This window comes from Calidris pugnax, unplaced genomic scaffold (genome assembly GCF_001431845.1).
Source record: "Calidris pugnax isolate Ruff unplaced genomic scaffold, ASM143184v1 scaffold42, whole genome shotgun sequence".
Taxonomy (NCBI): domain Eukaryota; kingdom Metazoa; phylum Chordata; class Aves; order Charadriiformes; family Scolopacidae; genus Calidris; species Calidris pugnax.
The window spans coordinates 6,019,520-6,037,910 of NW_015090920.1; the positions used below are offsets into that span (position 1 = coordinate 6,019,520).

At 42.2% G+C, this 18,391-nt stretch overlaps 1 protein-coding gene across 4 annotated transcripts in view; it reads left to right on the forward strand.

Annotated features, from left to right (window-relative positions):
• INPP4B (inositol polyphosphate-4-phosphatase type II B) overlaps positions 1-18,391 on the forward strand; it is a 217,665-nt gene that overhangs the window by 20,726 nt on the left and 178,548 nt on the right. The gene's annotated exons all lie outside the window — the stretch shown is intronic.

The window sequence follows — 18,391 nt, forward strand, 5'->3', positions numbered from 1 at the left end:
ACAGTAATATTCTCTGTGAGGTTGGGTGCTAGTTCAGTGCCCCAGTGAGGTTAATTACAGATTAATTACAACACCTCAGTCTTAGCATGGGTTCATCTACCTCATTCCTTACCAATAAGGGTACATAAGCTGCTTTGCCTGAACTAATTCTCATTTCTGAGGTAAAATAATCAAAGCAGTCAGAAAATTTTATTATAACTTGTAAGGCTTATTGGAATTTATTTGGGAAACAGATTCCAGAGTTACTGAGGAGTTGATAGATGTTGGTGGAGATTTAATGCAATTCTGTCAAAATTGGGCTACCTTATTAATTTTTCACTCCTAGATATTTAAAAAAAACCCAAACAACTAACACCAAACCAAAACAAAAATAAAAGTAAACCCAAAAATACTCCAAACAAACAACTGAGTAGGTACCTTAATTTGTCCTTCAGTGTTTGTACAAGCTTTTGAAGTATTGGGTGTTATGGTGAATGTAACACAAACTTTTAAATTATTCTGATGAAACTGAAAACTTGTGTTTCCAGAGTATTTTTAAGCTAGTTCATAGGAATGTAGGATTAATGATCATTAAGTAAGAGAGAAGTTATTTTTGGCACATGCTGCTGGTTTTTTTTCCTCGTTATTTTTCTCTTCCTGCTTCTCCCCAAAAATACACCTCCCGCTGTGCATACTTTCTCCTCTTTTTCTTGCCAACCTCCTGCTTTTCCCCAAAAATACACCTCCTGCTGCGCATACTTTCTCCTCTTTTTCTTGCCAACCTACGTGTCTCTTTCCAGTTCAGTTTTTGAACCTCATTCTCTCCAATGAGTCTCCTCAGGTTCCTGAGCGTGCCTCCCATGTAGGTCTCTCTAAATCTCCCACTACGATAACTTGGTTTGAGGGCTGCGTGTGTTTGTGTGTACGCACGTGTGTGTAGCCATTCCCGAGCGTGCCTCCCATGTAGGTCTCTCCAATCTCCTGCTACGAGACCTTGGTTTGAGGGCTGCGTGTGTTTGTGTGTGTGTCCACAGGTACCTCTCTTTTATGACCTGGTAGATAATGAGTCCGTTGACCGATTCCTCTGTGAATCCAGGAAACTGGTGTGAATGAAGCAGAGCACGTGTGTGTAGCCTGTTACACCCTTAGGGTGCCCGAGTGGTGGAATAGAGCGAGTGGGGGAGATTTGAGAGAATGGTTGAGCTGGGAAGGGGAGAAAAATGGCTTATCACACGTGTGTGTAGCCTGTAACACCCTTAGGGTGCCCGAGTGCTGGAACAGAGCGACTCGGGGAAATTTGTAAAAGTTCAATGGCTGAGCTGGGAAGGGGAGAAAAATGGCTTATCCAGCAGTTCTCTGCTATGGAAGGAGTTTTTATGAGCAGCATCTTCCTAGATGTGACTGGCACTGAGCCTGCTCTCCCCTTGCGTGACCAGCGTGTCCACAGGTACCTCTCTTTTATGACCTGGTCGCTAATGAATCCGTTGACCGATTCCTCTGTGAATCCAGGAAACTGGTGTGAATGAAGCAGACTGTTGGGTCCTTGTTGAGTATTGAGAATCATTTCTACTGCAGACATTTACACACAGAGAGCACCAAGCCAAATAAGGATGAGTTATTCCTTTGTTCTTATAGAAAGCTCTGTAGGACTTCCTTACCTACAACAGAGATTTGGATTGCAGTCCTGGCACTGCTGCCTTCTTCCAACCTTTCCCTGCCTCCCAGGAAGCTGACATTTTAACTATTCAGGATATAATTGATTTTGTGAATTTTTTTTCTCTTTTAGTTCCTTACCCATGCTGTTTTCAGGGAGGCTTTAGAAGGCATACAGTGTCTGCACAGTTTTCAGGAATAGATGTTTGTCTACTCCACAGCTTTATTGCTAAGAATAAATTACGTTTTCATATATCCTTTAAAACTACATTGTTTCTCCTGGTAGAATTTTTTTCAGGGCTTTTTTGGTCTTTTTTTTTTTTTTTTAATCAAACTACAATGAAACTTTATTTCTAGTTAAAAAAAATAAAATTGTGTGTACTACTAAGTTTGCGTAAGAGCCAGTTTTAGTATTCCTGGGTTTGTGCCTCAGTGGCTGAAATTTTGTTTTTCTCTGGTGCTGTCCAATGCCCTTTACGGTCCTGGCATCTCTTCAAGGCAGGTACAAGAAATAGCTTGTGTTTTGGAATTGTTGGACAGAGTCAGTTGGGACACCAAAAGTAACATTTATGATTAAGGGACTGGAGATTATTAAGGAGCTGGAGCATCCTTCATATGAGGAGAGGCTGGGAGAGCTTGGACTGCTCAGCCTGGAGACGAGAAGTCTCATGGGTGATCTTTTCCATGTGCCTAAATACCTGGTGGGAGAGATTAAAGGTGAGGGAGCCAGACTCTTCTCAAGTTAAACACACATGAAATTAAATCAGAACAGCCTCCAGCCCCCCCACCCCAATTTTTTTTTACTGAGAGGTGATCAAACATCGGCACAGATGATACGGGGAAGTTGTGAAGTCTTCAACCTTGGAGATGGTCAAGCCCCAACTGGATGCAGTGCTGGGTGACCTGCTGTAGCTGAACCTGACAGGGCAGGGGGGTTACACTCAATAAGCTCAAGACTGTTTTTTGCAGCCTGTGTGGCAGGGATTTGTCATGTAACTTTCCAGGAGGATTTTTGAGGCTTCTTTGAGCTTGCTGTTAGTGACTGGTTCACAATGGCCTCTTGTCATGTCCTGTAGCGAATGCTGGTAGCATCTGTTGCCTCGACCTAGAAATTCTTCAGGATCTCTGAACAATCCCTCATAATTATGTTGAAATTAAACTGTTTGAAGTTGCTGCCATCTATGTGGACTCGAGCAGTTTTAGGGATTGTTATTAAATCCTTTATGGTGTGTTTAGTGTGCCTCACATAAGGATGTAACAGTAGCCTGAAATGCCTTGCTTGTTGGGCAAAGAATGAGTTAGGACTGGAAAGGTTGAGCAAATGTGGAATTAAAGTTTTGTGAATGCTCTTGGCCTGGAATAGTATCTTGTTAGTGCTTATTTTAATGGGGTTTTTTGTGTACATTTGCATGAAAAGTTTTGTTTATTTTTTTCTGTATATTCTCACAGGGAAGACTTACTAGTGGGAATGCTTGGAAAATGCAAGTTTCAAGTAGAATGTTTATTGAATATGTATTTGCATCGGTGGCGTTGGACCTGAATTCTGGAGTGACTGTGGGCAGTGACCTGAATTCAGTGACAATTGAATGTAAAATAACATATGCAAAAATATAGATATTACATTTCAAATTACCTTTTGTCTCCTCTACACTTGCTGCCTTCTTGTCTCCACTACACTTGCCTCCCTCTTGTTTTAAATCGAGGTGGGACAGCTTCAAGAGGAAGACTTTGAGTGTATGTGCTCTCTTTTGTGATAATAGGCAACTTTCTGTGGTTTGTAGCTGCGATGTTAGAGGTGAGCAGAAGGATGAACCTGTGGATCTGCCCTGTGGCTGACCCCTTTCTGGTCCAGTGCTCTACTGAATTAAAAGGGGCACTGGCACTGTTTCTCCTTCAGCCTTCCCGCCGGGTCTGTTGTGAAGGAAATGAGCAGTGATGTTTTTGCAGAGCGTGGACTAGCAGCTGTGCCCTGCCAGCCCGAGACCGTCAGGAGAGGTGTGTGGTTTGCACATCCTGACAGGGATGGAGATAGGCTGGGAGCTGCTCAGCGTTGTCAAGGCTGAGGCAATTGGGACATGCCCAGAAGCCAACCTACAGGCATGTAGGGACCTCTTACAGTTGGAAGCTTAAATACCTGGAGATTTTAAATACCTCCAAAGCTAGGTAAGCAGATGTGTGGAGGCTTAGAGTATTCTGTTTAAAACCCACTCATGGACGTCTCTGTCTTTTTGTGAGTTTACGCTCGACTTTTTACTGTCACTTTTTGCAGTTGGTCTTTTCTAACCTTTAGCCCATCTCTGAAACACTCCAGGAGGAATTGTCTGGAGAATTCCTCGTATCTCTTTCCTTGTATGTCTTTCTCCTTGAAGATAAAGTCACCTTATAATTCCAAAAGCATATAGATCATTTGGGAGACAAAAAGCAAGCCAATTTTTTACAGATTGCAGTAGTCACGTAGTTCATGCTTTTTGTTGTGCAGAATGGTCATAACTAAACAGACATGAAACAATTCTGTTTTGTTAGGCCAATAATCTATTAACTGAAACATTTCTAAGAAATTCAAAGCATGATAGCTCTTGACTTTTTTGACTCTAATGGTACTGCACTGCATTAACTGAAAATTTGTCTTTGAAATGGCAGTTGTTAAATACATCTCTGAACGTGCCTATAGAAATAATTGCAGTAATACTTTCAAGTTATAAAACATTTCCCAGTGGACTTTTTTTTTAATTCTCATGTGTGGAAACAGAAGTTCTATAAAAAGCAAAACCTCTAATTAATACAAGGCTGAAATCCTTGTCCCCTTTTTGAACACATTAGTTATAGATGTACTTATTTTTGGAAGTTTTGAAATGTGTGTCCTGTGATGAGGTTTGACTTGAAAATGAGGTTCTGAAAAAACCAGAATTATCCTAAATGCAGCACCACAAAATCCCACATGACACTTAATGCAGTGTGACAAGCAGACTGACTTGAGGTACTTGGAAGAGCTTTGATGTAAACAAACAATATGCCTAAGAATGCTTTTTTTCATTGTTTTATCCTCACCTCCTGTGGGTAATAAAGTTTCTAGTACAGTTATGGGTACTTTAATTATTGTGATCAATCATATTTTCAGTGGATTTTTTTTCCTATTATGGAATATTAAATTGAAATGAAATAAATTGAACTAAATTTAAAAAATGCCTATCTTGTGAAATATAGTTCAAATGTTCAAAACAACTTAAAGCGGACATTTTAATCTGAAATTCTGTTGCAGTTAAGATGGATTTCTGAGGGATTGAATGAGCACAGAATTTCATTATCGTGAGTTAAGAAGAAATTGGTCTTGGCTTTCTTTGAAGACTGGAATTCTTCACTCGTTAGCAGCTGAGGATTGTTGGCTGTAGGATAGCAAATGAACTACCTTAAAAACTAGAATGGCCTAGCACTGTTTTCAGCTTTGAGATGTGCTCCCATTGAGATGAATAGCAGCAATACCTAGGTCATTCTGGATTTAAATCATGTATCTTCCAGGGAATCTCTCTACAAAGACAAATGAAGGAATTGATTTTTCCTTTTAATCCTTAACTAATATCTCTTTGTACAAAGGAGTTGAAATAATGTAAAATTATTTCTCTGGGAAGAAGTCAGCTATTAGGAAAAATTTCTTCACAGAAGGGTTTATCAAGCATTGGAACGGGCTGCCCAGGGAAGTGGTGGAATTGCCATTCCTGGAGGTATTTAAAAGATGGGATGAGGTGCTGAGGGGACATGGTTTATTGGTGTTTTTTGGCAGTGTTAGGTTAGTGGTTGGACTCATGGTTGATCTTAAAGGTCCCTTCCAACCTATGATTCTATGTCTTTACATATGTCAACTCATTAAAACCAAGGCAGTTTCAAACATGGCATTGTAAGGCACAAACAGCAGTTTTTCACCTTTAAAGAAACTGCTGCTGGAAATGACAGTCTGTTTATAGTATGAGGATCCAACTTTGTGGTTTAGCATGCAGTGCAGTGGGCTCTGCTGCTCTGGAGAAGTCAGTCAGGTCTCCCGCTTTTAGGTCTGTCACAAATACAAGCCAAAGGCCTTCAGTAAATCTGTGAGTTAACAATTTAGGGTAATAATTACTGGCCAGCATCTTTGAGGAGATAAGCTCAGTGTTGATTTTGAAGAAGCTGGAAATGCAAATGTATACGCTGCTTCAAAAATGTTGCTTTAAAATGACATTTAAGTGTGTCACAGCAGCTACAGTCAGTATGTTATTTGTTACCCTGTACTTTTTTAAAGACTGACTTGTCTGTGCAGAGTTCTCATGGTTGAGACGTCCTTTTTGGAGAAGTTTAGGGGTAAAGGTTATTTCTGCAGGATATGCAAGTAAACGAATGCAAAATGCTCAGGGGAGATGGATTCCTTGAAAACTTGTCCTCTGACACAACCCTTGATCTGTGAGCTTTTAGTATTTTGCCGAGGACACCGGCTCTTCAGAGCAGTTAAGCCCGCACTGGGGGGAAGGAAATGTGGCAAAAAGGGTCAGAAAGGAGCTCTTTTTGAGGGCTTTTTTTAAAGCCCCGGTCTGTGCCGGGGGGCGGTAGTCGGTGGGCGGGCTGCTGAGGCGGCCTGGGCGGGCTCAGCCTCCCCCGGCGGCAGGTTTAAACCAGGCGTAACCGCCCTAACGGTCACAACGGTCACCGGCTGAAGAGAGCAGCCTCCGGTGTGGTAAGCCCGCACTGGGGGAAGGAATCGCGGCAGAAAGGATGGGTGAAGAGCATTTTTGAGGGCTTTTTTTGAAGCCCCGGTCTGTGCCGGGGGCCGGTAGCCGGCGGGCGGGCTGCTGAGGCGGCCTGGGCGGGCTCAGCCTCCCCCGGCGGCAGGTTTAAACCAGGCGTAACCGCCCTAACGGTCAGTGGCTGAGGAGAGCAGCCTCTGGTGTGGTAAGTCACGGAATGGCCTAGCTTGGAAGGGACCTTTAAGATCATTTCGAGCAGCCGCCGGTGTGGTAAGTCACAGTATCGCCTAGCTTGGAAGGGACCTTTAAGATCTAGTCCAACCATCAACTTAACTCTGACAAAAAAAACCTCAAAAAAAACCCTCAACACTAAACCATATTTTTGAGCACCATGTCAACTCGTCTTTTGAACACCCCCAACACTAATCCATATTCCTGAGCACCATGTCAGCTCGTCTTTTGAACACCTCCAGGGATGGTGCCTCAACCACTTCCCTGGGCAGCCCATTCAAATGCTTGATAACCCTTTCTGTGTAAAAATTTTTCCTAATATCCAACCTGAACCTCCCCTGGTGCAACTTGAGGCCATTTCCTCTTGTCCTTCTTCTCTGAGAAGAGACCAACCCTCACGTCTCCACAACCTCCTTTCAGGGAGTTGTAGACTTCTTCTCTGAGAAGAGACCAACCCCCACCTCTCCACAACCTCCTTTCAGGGAGTTGTAGAGAGCAATAAGGTCTCCCCTCAGCCTCCTTTTCTCCAGGCTGAACAACCCCAGCTCCCTCAGCCTCTCCTCATAAGACTTGTGCTCCAGACCCCTCACCAGCTTCATTGCCCTTCTCTGGACCCGCTCCAGCCCCTCCATGTCTTTTTTGTGGGAAGGGGCCCAAAACTGGACCCAGCCCTTGAGGTGGGGCACTGGGGGAAGGAATCGTGGCAAAAAGGATGGGCAAGGAGCTCTTTTTGAGAGCTTTTTGAAGCCGGGCAGAGCAGTTGGTCCATGCTGGGAGCCGATAGCTGGTGGGTGGGCTGCTGAGGCGGCCTGGGCAGGGCCAGTGTTTAAATGAGGCGTAACCTCGCCGGGACCACTCCCACCCTTTCCCCCCCCCCCCCCCCAGTTGATCTGTGCTGGGAGCTGGTAGCTGGCGGGTGGGCTGCTGAGGTAGCCTGGACGGGACCAGTGTTTAAAATGAGGCGTAACCTCACCGGGACCACTCCCACCCATTCCTCCCCCCCATAAAAGGGGCTTTTCAGGAGTGCAGCAGCTGTGCACTGAGTGAACAATCAGCCAGTGGGTGTAATGAGGAGTGCCACCTGGGAGCACCACCAAAAGGTGCAGGGAAAGGGCACTCGGGGAGGAACTGAAGCTCCGTCAGCTTGATAGCCAGGGAGGAACTGAAGCTCCGTCAGCTTGATAGGTGAGTCCTGCTGGTGTGGCATCACCCCCTCGGAAAGAGCTTGGCTATGGTCTCCACCCGGTGGAAGGCCAAGCTCTCATCCTCAACCAGAATGGATGTGGGAGCTCCCATGGAAGCATGCAGTTGGTCAGGCCACAGGGTGCAGGGAGCACCAGGACCTTTTGCTGGTAACCGAAACCTGTGGTGTGAGCTGTGAGCAGGGGAACGATCTACTCAGCTTGGTGGCAGAGCTGAGAGGGGATGTTGAAAGGTTGAGGTGTACTAGGGAGGAAAGCAGCCAGAGACTAGGAGCCCCTGTATCCAGCCCCAGTCAGGCTAAAGGTAGAAACTTAAATGAAAAGAATGAATGGAGGCAGGTTCGTGGTCAGAGCAGCAGAACAACCCCTAGGAGTCTTGGTGGATAATGGGATGACCATAAGCCAGCAATGTGCCCTTGTGACCAAGGCAACCAGTGGCATCCTGAGGTGCATCAAGAAGAGTGTGGCCAGCAGGTTGAGAGAGGTCATCCTGCCCCTCTGCTCTGCCCTGGGGAGGCCCCATCTGGCGCCCTTTGTCCAGTTCTGGGCTCCCCAGTTCAAGAAGGACAGGGAACTGCTGGAGAGGGTACAGCAGATGCTACAAACATGATTAGGGGCTTGGAGCATCTCCCTTATGAGGAGAGGCTGACGGACTTTGGTCTTTTCAGTCAGGAGAAGACTGAGGGGGAAACTGATCAATGCCTATATATACTTAAAGGGTGGGTGTCAAGAGGATGGGGCCAGTCTTTTTCAGTGGTGCCCAGGGATAGGGCAAGAGGAAATGGGCACAAACTTGAACATAAGAAGTTCCACCTAAACATGAGGAGGAACTTCTTTGCTGTGAGGGCGGCAGAGCCCTGGCAGAGGCTGCCCAGGGAGGTGGTGGAGTCTCCTTCTCTGGAGACATTCCAAACCCACCTGGACAAGTTCCTGTGGGACCTGCTCTGGGTGGACTTGCTTTGGCAGGGGGGTTGGACTAGATGATCTCCAGAGGTCCCTTCCAACCCCATGTGTTTCTGTGACTCTGTCATTTATGTGAAAAAGAGACAAATATTAGTCTTTTTTTAAATTCCTTATGAAGGGGCTATACTTTACTATCTCATGCTGGTCCCATCTATTAAAGTAATCTGATTTATTTGTCAAAGTGGCTGTTTTGAAATCCCTTGAGGAGAAAAGCATTGTCTCTTACTTGGATCTCTAATTTAGGTATTAATCCAGAATTGCCACCTTTTCAGACAAGTCTATCTTTTATATAGAACGTCTTTTCCTCTTAACTACAGCTTGCATGCAGATTACTGAGCATTTATCATGCACTTCCTGACTATGAAACTTAATCATTATGGGGCTAAAAGTGATTGTTCTGGATTGCAGAAATCTATTTCCTCTTTTGATGAAAATTGTGCCTTGCTCTTATTTGCCTTGACTTTGAAGTATGTTTTAGTCTGGTTTCCTTTTAGACACGTCAAAGAGCATGTATTTTGTTTTGCTAAATGGTGGCCTCTGGCATATTGGAGGGACTAGGGCTTTGCTTTCTATTTTCTGTAGAGAACTCTCTTTTTATACATAGACTTGCCAGTCTTTCTCAACATTTGACAGGCACTGATGCAAGGAGAACCAGTTGTGAACCGGGCTAGTGGTAGCATCTCAACAGTGGAGGGGGAATTTTTTTTTTCAAAAAGTAAAATCATACAGCTCAATAATACCCTGCCTGCTTTTCTCAAAGGCCGTGTTCTGTCTGGTTTGAGCACTACAGTACTCTCCATATGTTTCTGCTGTGCTCCCTTGGGTGGTGTTTGTTTTGGTTTGTTTTTTAAGGAATGTTTGTGAAATCAACACGATGTTGCTTCCTTGTCCTTCACTCGAGGCTCCATCCTTGGCATATGAAAAGGGAGGAACACAAATCTTTTCAGACAACTGAATTTTAAAGGATGTTCAATTAGACAGTCGAGCAAGCCCAATGCTTTGCTCACAAGTCTAACTACTGCCAGCCTTTTCCTTGGTGAGTTACTATTGTTAGTGTAGCTCCCTACTACAGCTTGTTCTGGCACTTTCATCAGGATTGCCTTTACTATGTAACATTTTCACTTAAAGAAGAAATGAGTAGTTTTATTTACTAGCACTATCTTATGGGCAACAGGGCTATGGCCACATAGTCGATTAGCTTGTAATTAATTAGAGACCCGGCTCCAGAGGAGTTTGTGAAAGAGACATCCTTGTCGCAGCCTCTGAAACTGCACCATTCTTCAGATGTACTTGGGCCAATGTTAACATCAGCTGGCTCAGGTAGTAATAGCAGCATAGTTATGGGACCCTGAAGTCTTGTCTAGGCTACAGGACATGCTGAAGAACCAGGGGGGATCACTCCACACTGAGGTCTGGGCTCCTGCAGGTGGACTTCTACTCAGAAACCAGAGTCGCTCACTCACAGCTGCCCAAAGCAGCTGTAGTGCAGTGAAGAAGCCCCCTAAAAGATTTCAGGTGGTTAAGAGTTCTTTCTGAAGTTTGTTGTCTGCTGTAGTTGCTGGACACAAAGGAAGCTTCTTTCCTCACCACACCTGAGAGGATGTTGCAAAGATGTATATGATTACATGGATTTGGAGTAAGGCTAAGACACCAGATGACTTTTCTTTACGTATTAGAGAAAAAGGCTGTCTCTACAGTGTTGTAAAGTAATACTGCACACTGAGGATCAAAACCATGTAATGCTTCACTTGTCAACTGGTATAGAGTGTATAAATGCTTGTGTCAAAGCAAGCAATGTATGCTGTTATGATAAAAACAGATGTGGCAGACTGAAAACTTTGAGAGAGACTTGGCACTTTTGGGTTTTTTCATCGTCTTGTGGTATTTCTGGCATAGTTTCGTACATTTATTCTATTTTTGAAGAGAGGGATGAAGTTAAAAACCAGCAGAATGTTTTATTTATAAAATCTGAAAGAAATTGTTACAGGTTCTAAATGTTTGCTGTGAGCTTATAGTGTAAATAAACTCTTAGTTCAAATAAAAAGGGACGTCTGTATACCATTTGCTATTCTTCTAATTCTTTAGCTTAAACTTGTAGCCACTCTATTTTGGGGATAGGAAGAAATCTCTGAAAGAAATTTCAGCAAATTTACTTCTTTATTAAATACTTGGTATGAGAATATTGGGAAAAGGTGAAGGGGAAATGGTATTTAGCTCTGTTTCCAGGAGATTTAAATGCTTTTGTTGTATTCTAAAATGCCAACAATATGAAAATAAATTACAGCCTTGGAATAGCAATATCAAAATCCATTTTGATATGAATATATTTTGGAGTGTAATATTGTATAGCACTTTTTTTAGGATGTCAAGCGTTTTTTTTTTTTTTCTTCTTTCCTTATTTCTTTCACCAGAGAACTGAAGTCACCTTCAGATCAGAGCAAAAATACCATTAAGAGGCGGTGCCAGGGATAGAATAGTTTTGGACAGAAGGTAAAGAGAATAATTGAAAATCTAAAGCAACAGCAAGAGTTCTGCTTTGCTGTCACTAGACTACTGCAGCATCTCAAGAAAGCAGAGTTATCAGTGCTGTTGGAGGCACAGCATGCTCAGTAAGGAAATGCAGTCTTTTTGGGAAGAATTACATTTTTATAACTTAATGTAGTACTACATGAAAAAGACACAGGAACACATTCTCAGACATAGTTTCAAAAAAGAAAGGAGTTTAAAAATGTCGATCAAGAGCAGTTTGTTTCATAAATTAAGAAGTCAGCTGTTCTGAGCAAAGCTGGAAAGTCAGTTCCATGACCTCATTGCCTTTGTGTAGCTTAAGTCTAGAGCACAGAGGTGGCAGAAGCCAGTTATACACCATTGTAAAGAAAGGTGGAGGAGCACAATCGTTAGCAGTGACTATGCTGGAACAAAACATTAGCAATGGATTAACGCACTACCCAAATGTAAATTGCACTGAATGGATGGTTAACACATGTAACCATGCATTCAGTGCTGCAGCAGAAATATGATGCCTGTGAGCTGTATGTTGATCCAGTCGGCCACTTTCCTGAGTCTCTGGCATCTATCATAGTTAAAGTCTATAAATAACTGGGGTTGTCCAGGCTGAATAGCAAAAGCTGCAGTATGAAATAGGCCTGTTCTAACACGTCAGAAGAATTGAAACCCACACTCAGGAAATGGCTATTATTGCTGCTGGTAATGGCTCAGCTGTTCTGAGAAGCTGGAAATTCAGTTCCATGACCTCATTGCCTTTGTGTAGCTTAAGTCTAGAGCACAGAGGTGGCAGAAGCCAGTTATACACCATTATAAAGAAAGGTGGAGGAGCACAATCGTTAGCAGTGACTATGCTGGAACAAAACATTAGCAATGGATTAACGCACTACCCAAATGTAAATTGCACTGAATGGATGGTTAACACATGTAACTATGCATTCAGTGCTGCAGCAGAAATATGATGCCTGTGAGCTGTATGTTGATCCAGTCGGCCACTTTCCTGAGTCTCTGGCATCTATCATAGTTAAAGTCTATAAATAACTGGGGTTGTCCAGGCTGAATAGCAAAAGCTGCAGTATGAAATAGGCCTGTTCTAACACGTCAGAAGAATTGAAACCCACACTCAGGAAATGGCTATTATTGCTGCTGGTAATGCGAAGTTACAGTCTAAGCCTTTGCATTTATTTTTACCTTCTTGGGGAAAGCAAAAGGATGCAGTTTGAAAGTGCTCTACTTAAAGCCTCATGCTGGACTAGAGCATTCAGTAAAACACAAAAGACACAAAACCTAAAATTTCTTTAGCACCACAAAACTCAGAGTGGGCAGAACTTAGTCTGAATTAGATCAGTTCTGATTTTTCACAGTGGTAATTCTAACCAGATTTATCACTTCATATGCAAATAGGATGATGAGTGTATGTGGCACCTCAACTCCTGGGCATCATCACTTGTCACTACCTTCTATCAGCATACAGCATTTTCCCCCAGCAGCACTCGTGTATCTTGTTGCAATGACTCCTAAATAATTGTTGGGTAATGATTGATGTTTTTCTGGACAGCATATTGATATATCACTTACAGTGAGTACTGCTAATATTGGTGGGATTTATGTTTTGGTTTGGTTTTTTTCCCCAAACCTGTATTTGTAGAGATGTCATAGAGATATCTTTATGTTTCATCTTACAAGACTTCCTTGTCATCTCTTTCTCCTTGGACTGATGGTAGAAATTATCTTCCCGCTGTTAATTACAGGCATCCCCCAGTTTCATCTTACAAGACTTCCCTGTCATCTCTTTCTCCTTGGACTGTTGGTAGAAATTTTCTTCCCGCTGTTAATTACAGGCATCCCCCAAAGGATATGAATTGTGGTATGTACGTGTGTTTCCTTGAGATGTAACTATGTTACTTTAGCAACCTGCTGTACATTTCAGAGAACAGATATGTATTTTATTTTTAAAATACAGATATGTATTTTATTTTTATACAAGCCTCTTATCCCCAGAGACTGGAACAGTGAACTTGGACCTTTTCTTAGGTCAAAATCAGTGAATCTTTCTTTATTTGTATACATGGTCCAGATGTAGTCTTCTATTCTGTAGAGATTCTTTTCATTGCAGAGTTTACCAGAGTCTGAGCACCTGTTTTAGTCACTACTGTTAAAGAACACCCCTCCTAGTACATACCTGTTTCAAGACTATGTAACTGTGTCCTCATTTTGCAGTGATGTGGATATTATTATTTCTGTGGCTGCATCCTTTGATATTTAGTGTTGTATAGTGAATTTTACTAGGAGTCCACATTGCAAATTGTTGTGGGAGTAACTTCTCTGTTCTTTGGTCCCTTGGTAGAGGTGTTCTTTACACACCAACAAATTGAAGCGTTCCTGCTGACACATGAATGGGACAACTAATTAGTAGGATTTACGATAAACCAATTAATATTTGTTATGGAGCACTAGCTGGAGGGGTGCTCATTAACACAGTTCTGTGTTAATACCAGTCCTCAAACATTTGTCTTGTTTGCTTTCGGGCATGTTTTTCCACACAGAGAACATATTGCTGTCCTGTTTTTGTCTCTCTCTTTCATTTATGCTCCTAATTCAAAAGTGTGGCCAAAGCTTTGCTGTATGTTCTGAAGTTGGATTATTCCTAAGCCTTTATGTGTCCCTGACTGAAGGTATTCTTTTTAGCAAGCTCAGTTAGTGCTGTGTGTTGGGCAGAGGCAGAAGCAGCAGTGATGTGCACTTCCTTCTCATACGCCCTCCCTACCCTCCTCCAACACTCCCTCAGGGTGGAGGAAAGAAAACTGTGTACTGTTTAGTGTTCTGCGTGTAGCACGGGTCTGAATGTAGTGTTCTCTTATTTAATGTGTCCTTTTGCCCACTGAGGAATAGCTGCACCTCCGTTAATTAGTCTATCAAGACAGACTGTACATTATTATTTATAAACTAAGTTGCTTTGGAATAATAATGGTGCTGCAATGCCAGCAAAATGAAGAAAAAAAAAAAACTCGAACATTATGTTCACATATATGTGTGTGAGAAACACAGTCTTCTCCCATGCCCCTTGTCTTCAGATACTACTTATTTTCTGTTCTATTTTAAGAACATGCAAAATAATGTTCCCTGGAGACAACAGGGCTAGGGTGGTTAATTCCTGTCTCTTGCTGGCCCCTTGGAATCTGTTTTGGCTTGGAAAATGAGGAGTGAAGCTGTGGGAAATAGTAGTTTCTGTCACTGGTTAGAGAAAAAGCTACCTCACAAATTGCCATGTAGGCGAATGCACACATAGTGTGAATCCATAGTCTGGGAGGACATTCACCGATGTGCTGTCATTTGTCATCCCACTAACAAAAGTACACATTGCAATTTCAATGCCATTTCCCAATTTTTGGGCTAGATCTTGGCTTCCTTCCCAAACAAATCTGTGAACTCTGAGCTCAGGATGTCTTTCAATCCCTCTGCCCATGTAGCCTGTTCTAGCTACTGGATCTCTTTCAGTTCTGGGAGATGCTGCATCTTCCCATTTTTCTGCCAGATAAGTTTATTTTGGCCCCAGTGAGCTTAGTGCTCAAAGCAGTGATGAACACCGGGTCGGAATTGTTATAGTTTCAGGGAAGGTAGATAATTTCCAGACTATTTCTGTTTTGGTTGTTTTGTTTGTTTTCCCTCTTCTAATTGTTTTATAGTCATTGAAATTTTTTTTTTAGTCTTTCTCTCCATGCGCAGTTCTTCCATATAGCTAACGTTCTCAGAAAATTCTCCCTGATCCCATGAGTCAGTGAAACAGTGAAGCAAGATTCTACTGTGTTTATAGCGTAGTTTTCTTCTGTTTTGGGGAAACAGTGACCCGGCTTTGTCTTCGGTTGTCTTTACGTGTGCACGCATGCACGCGGAAGGATGGGGAGTGCACCCAGCGTGTTAGTGCAGCACAGGGAAATGTTGAATGTGGCAGAACTTGAGAATCAAGCACCTACTTGTGCAGTTTGCATTCATAGCACACGTCGTAGGGGTACTGGAATGTACAGGACAATGTACAGGCATGACTGATCGAGAAGGAGCATTTGTTTACTGTGATTGATGTAGGAATTATATTACAGTTTTAGTAGTAGAACAACAGTAGTAATGATGGATTAAATGTTATCTGTTTTAGGGCATTTAAATGGTAAGACACTTTTATATGTAGACCGCAGAACTTTGCAAAACACATAAATGTTTGTAAATATATTCTAGAGCTGTTCTTTTTCCTTGCAAACTTTCATCTTGCTCTACACATATAATTACTTTGCTGTCTTTCTTTCCTTCTTTTTCTTTGCTTAATATGCAGGAGTTGCTTCTTCCTGCCATCTTAACTTCTTTCTTTGTTGATATAAAAGCATAAATTATTCCTAATGCCGTTCTTCCTTAAACATTTGCTGTACGCTGATAGGCTTAGCAGAGATGGGATCACCAGGGGAATGGATGACTCAGGCTTTTACACCCTGAGTCAACAGTCACAATGAGTAGATTCATATACTTTTGGCAAATAAGTACAAACTGTCACCTCAGTTCACTCTGTTGTGTTGATGAGTTTTTCCAGAATTAATTCAAGCATAGTAAGTACTTAGAAGAAATGTGAGCCATGTGTATGGTCTGCTTGGGTGGAGGTTATGATGGAAAGTGTATGGATGTCATTACCTGCTTTCACTGTGTTAAGAAAACAGCCTTAATATGCTTTTCATCTTTGTATTTTCATCAGTTTCTTTATGAGTGGTGTGTCAATAATACCCAACAGGTGTATTTCAATATATAAGATAGAGTTGGTATTTCACTTTTACGGCCCTGTAATGTTTCACTTTGTCCAAAGAGTGCTGACTGTTTCTTTGAGAAGACCGAAGGTTTTCAGAGATGCTGTTAGTAAAATGGTTCAAAGGGCAATAATGCAGTGTGGGGCTGTGGCACTTGCTGGGCTGTGAACAGCATATAACAAACTTATCCTGTTCTTTGGCATCAGCTTAAGAGTAGTCCTTAGGTTAAACATTTCAGTTGGGCTGTTTTTTTAGGGAAGTGATGCACTGTGTCTCAAGCTGACAAATTCTGTGTCACACCAAATCTTCAGTTTTCTGCCAGCGACAACCTTATTGAATATTCTTTCTGACTTAAAGGGTAGTGGTGAATCAAGTAGCCCAATGTCACAATAGAGACTCTGACATTAAAGTAGATGCAGGTGTCATTCTGTTGCACTTATCCTTCTGCACTGGTATCTCCCAAAGAGTTTTGATACTTTGTGCTGATCCTTGCGTTGGAGATATGCAGATGAATTTTCTTTATATCAACTCTACAATTCAAGATCATGTTGCTAAGCTGCCTTTTTACAGGAAAAGGATCTAATGACTACTATCACAGAAATTGTCTCTTGTGCTCAGGTATTACCAAGGTGGTGACCACTCAGTGCAAATCTTCTTCCTATTCTTAAAGGTTTATAAAGGATAAAAGCCTCTGCCATTGGCTGCTAAAAGAATTAGCCACATCTAGTTAATGTATTTGAGACATCCTGCAAGCAAATCAAACTGTTATTTATGGGGGATTTACCTCCATGTATCATGCACTAGTACTTTTTACAAGAGTTCAGCTGTAGGGTTCCTGCCAGAGTCACTGGAGTTTATGGGGGGATTTATTTTTGTTTTTTCTAAGTTCCTCTCTCTTTCTCTTTTTCCCTTCTGATGTATTCTTATCATCTTTGGAGGTCCGTTGAGCTGGCTAGCCTTCCTTTGTGGTGGGTGTGAAAAATTTCACTTTATGTCAGTGTTCCAGCTTCTGGTAGTAAACATGAGCTCTATCACCATTTCCCTGAAACTGTGCTTTGCTGTGCTATATTCTAAAAACATGGTTGTAGGGTGGAACGTTTAAGGATTGGGTGGTGGTGTAAGATTGGGTTTATGGGAGGAAATGGCTGTACCTGGAAATTTCAGTGATTTGATACTGTGTCTGTGGTCAGTTTCAGAGAGGATCTAGTTCAAATAGTTAAGTATCTGCCCAACCTATTTTGTGCTTTGATAACTGCTTTTCAATAAATCTACTCATACGATTCTTCAGATCATATCAAGAAGTGCTAACATTGAGAGTCATTTCAATAATATGGTGAGCCTTAGTAGCAAGGAATTGTTGGCAACTTACTATTTGAGTCTGATGCAGTTATATCAGCTGATTGAGGAAGACTTCATCATGCACAAACTTCTATTCTTATCCAGCTTGTACTGCCAAATTCTGAAAGGGTCAGTTTGAGGCTTTCTACCAAGAGATTTCATTGGCAATTCAGGATAACCCAGAAACTTCAAAATATTCTGAGAAGGTTAGATTTGTTTCCTTGTTCTCTTTTAACTGTTACGGAAGAGCGTTAAAAAAGCTTCAGGCGGTTTTCCATTAATTTCCTCAAGCAGCAGGTCCAAACCCAAAGGAAAAAAAAAAAAGTATAAACCAAGCTGAGTTGGGCTTTTGTATGTATCGGAGCTTTGCTTCCCTTGGCTTCTTATCAGACCAGGTTTGCTTGCTGTGAGGATAATCTGACTCACCTTTTAAAATGCTAAAGGTCAGCTGCGCTTGAGGAAGCCCCCAGTTGGCAGTGACTCCTAGAAAATGTCCTCTGCTCTTTCTTGACAATTAGCCTCTCCAAAACTGTAGGCTTCTCTTTTCTTCCCTCAGGCTTCTAAGATTCCAGTGCAGTTTGATGCGCTGCAGGAAGCACTGGGTAGATCTTGTCACAGTATTTACCGTTGCATATTCCTTACTGAAGAATGTGAGGTGGTTGCCTTTTTCTTTTGAGCCAATGCATGCCCCATTAGTCTGCATACCTTCTGCAGAGCGACTAATGGTCCATTTGTTTCTTTCCCCCTCCTTTTCTTTTTTTTCTTTAGTGCTTTCATCCCTTTATAAGGCAGCATGAGGTGTGCCAGTCCAAAGAGTGAACTCAGTCAATTGCTCGACTGTGAACCCAGGATAAAAATGAATTATTCAATAAGAACTGAATTTCTCTATATGAGGCAGAATGAGTTTTAATAATGATGTTGTATAGCCAGACTACAATTATTCTTCTCATTTATATGCCAGTCACTGGCAAAAGAAGTGGTTATTTTGTTGTCTGCTTTTAGGTATCTGAGTTTTTACTCAATGAAT